Raw genomic sequence first — 2658 nt, forward strand, 5'->3', positions numbered from 1 at the left:
ACCTGTGATCCTCCTGTTTCAGCATCCTAGAGTGTTGGGAGTACAGGCCTGTACCACCATGCCTGGCTCCTTGGGGTTTTATCTTGGTAGCTTTTTCCCATTTTACATAGATATCCTACTTCTACGGTTTTATCAGGGTCTCCCACAGGCCTGTTGAGATGTGCCACACTGTTCAGGAAGCTTGTATTGTCACTCCAGCCTTCCGGCCCCACGGTGATCCGTAACTGTCTCAGGGGTGAAGGTGTGAAGCCGTGGGTGAGTCTTTCCTGCAGGTTGGGTCCCCCCGACAGGAGCGGGTGTGAGGGGTACGTGGCTCTGCTCTGCCTCCACCGTCACAATGTAGTATCACTGGATGGGACACAGGGATACCAGCTCTACAAGGCTGCAAGGACTTCCAAGCCACAAGGAGCTAGGATGTTTCAGAGAGAAGGCACCCTTAGACTTTGGAGTCTAGGGATGCCAGGGACCCACTGTACAAAAGGAATTTTCAAAATTAAATTCTGTGTTTGTTAAAGGCTAAATTAACTGGATGTGGTGGTGCATGCTTTTAACCTTATCACTTGGGAGGCGGAGGCAGGAAGATTTCAGAAATTGAGGCCTGCCTGGGCTACATCAGAAACCCTGCCTCAAAAAAGCCTAAGTTATAAAAACCTGCTATTTGTTTTTGTTTTGTCAGATCCTCTTTTTATTGAACTATTTTACTGTTTCTTAGCTAGCTGGGCACTCCACAGTGCCATTGTTGATGTCATCTATGATGGCACGAGGGTGGCAGTTGTCTACACTGCAGCCCATAGACTGGGCAGTCCCCAGGATTTTTTTAATGGTTCCAGAGAGTCCTCTGGCTAAAGCTTGCTGCTTCCTCTGTTGGACAATGTTGACAATCTCATCAAAAGTGATATTTCCACTGTGTTTAATGTTTTTCTGCTTTTTTCTGTCTCTTGGTGGCTCCTCCAGGGCTTTGATAATCAGGACAGAAGCAGACAGCACCACCTCACTTCACTGGTCAGCTTCACTGTCATCACAGAACTTTCCAGTCACCAGTTGCCTTGGTGATGTCATCACCCCCTTTTTAGGGGGTCCAGGGCAGATGTGGTGCCAACTTCACCAACAGTAGACCTCAGCTACACGACTTTGATCTCGTTGGGATTGAACTTGGGTGGCATGGTGGAGGTGGCTGGTGTCCGATGAACCTGGATTCTGGACAACAGAAGAAATTTGCACTTCCTAGCCAACAGCCAAAAGTAAACCTGCTAATTTGAAGTTTACATATTATTGAACCTCAGTGATCACTGCGGAATTTGCTTTCTGTTAGACTTAGTCCAGTGCTGGACTGTACTTAGTGGTAAAGTACTTGTCTAGCATGTGTGAGGCTCTGGGATCCATCCCCCAGGATAGCAACAAATCGAAAACAAACCCAGAAAACCTCCTCAGCCCTACAAAATAGTATTTCAGGAAGGAGTATTATATCCCTGATGTTGATGGGAATTGCTAGCAGCGGTGGTCACAAAAAGGTAGTCTAGTTGGTTGCTGTTTTAAAATTTTCTAGACTCAGAAAATTGAGGCAGGAAGATCACCAGGGGTTCAGGGCCAGCCTGGACTGTAGAGTGAGTTCGAGGCCAGCCTACCAAGGGAAACTGTCTCAAAGAAACACAAAAAACAAAACCCAAGATAATACATAAAATAAGAGACACTTTTCCACAGACACCTTTCCACCCTCGGTCGCCTGCCTTTGGTAGAGTTGGATACAGTCCCCACCACCTGGCCCGGTGCACCTTTGGTAACAGAGGACTTTCCTTGTTACTTATTTAAATCTTTATTGATCTTTGCAGCTCCGGGGACCAAACCTGGGCCCTGAGCGCTAGGAAAGCCCTTTACCTCCCTCCGGCCTGTGGAGGAAGTGAGATGTCCTATTTTACCAGGTCCTGGGGCTCTGGAGGGTCTGGGAAATGTCTGACGCTTAGACTAAGATAACAGTGAGCCTGGGGAAGGAGAGGGCAGAGAATTTCAGGAAATGGTAGCTCAGATGGGAAAAGGAAGCGCCCAGGGCCGCGTGGGGGAGGGAAGCGGGACGGGAGGGCGCGGAGGTCCACAAGGGGTCGGGCCGCGCAGCAGCTTCCGGCGCCCGCGTCTCAGCCCGGACCTGGATCTCCCAGTCCCAGGAGGTTTCAGAGGCCAGCCAGAAACAATTCCAGGGCTCGCCCTTTCGGGGTTGCCCCGGGCGACTCCTGTGAGTAAAGAATCCGGTTTACCGCTCTCTGACCCACCGCCCCTGCGGTTTCCATGGTTCCCACCAACAACAGAGCACAAACCGGGCTTGGGGGTGGGGCCGAGGGCTGGGCTGGAGCTCGGCGCAGCGCCAGCGCACCGCCGCGAGGTGGGGCCGGGCAGCCGCAGCGCGTCGCAGGCTGCGGATCTCCCTGGAGGGGCGCGAAGGGGGCGGGCGAGGTTCGGAATCACCCACCTTCTTCCCCAGGGACAAGCAGTTCGTGCTGCAAGGGAGCGATAGGCTAGATTCATGAATGAACGTGGAGCTGGGCAGCAGTAACCGAAGGGTCAGCAGAGACCGCCTGGTGTGTGACTCCTTCATCGGACCTCGCAGGGCGACAAACCGAGCGCATCACGTTCGCTCTTGGTCTTCGGCCGCCCTGTGAGACAGCC

The 2658-nt window shown here is 52.2% G+C and overlaps 1 pseudogene; it reads right to left on the bottom strand.

Moving 5' to 3' along the window:
• Window positions 1-321: 321 nt before the first annotated feature.
• Window positions 322-2436, bottom strand: LOC134473461 (large ribosomal subunit protein uL11-like; annotated as a pseudogene).
• Window positions 2437-2658: the final 222 nt, after the last annotated feature.

This window comes from Cavia porcellus, unplaced genomic scaffold (genome assembly GCF_034190915.1).
Source record: "Cavia porcellus strain 051 isolate PalLab524CR breed Dunkin Hartley unplaced genomic scaffold, mCavPor4.1 scaffold_27, whole genome shotgun sequence".
NCBI classification, from domain to species: Eukaryota; Metazoa; Chordata; class Mammalia; order Rodentia; family Caviidae; genus Cavia; species Cavia porcellus.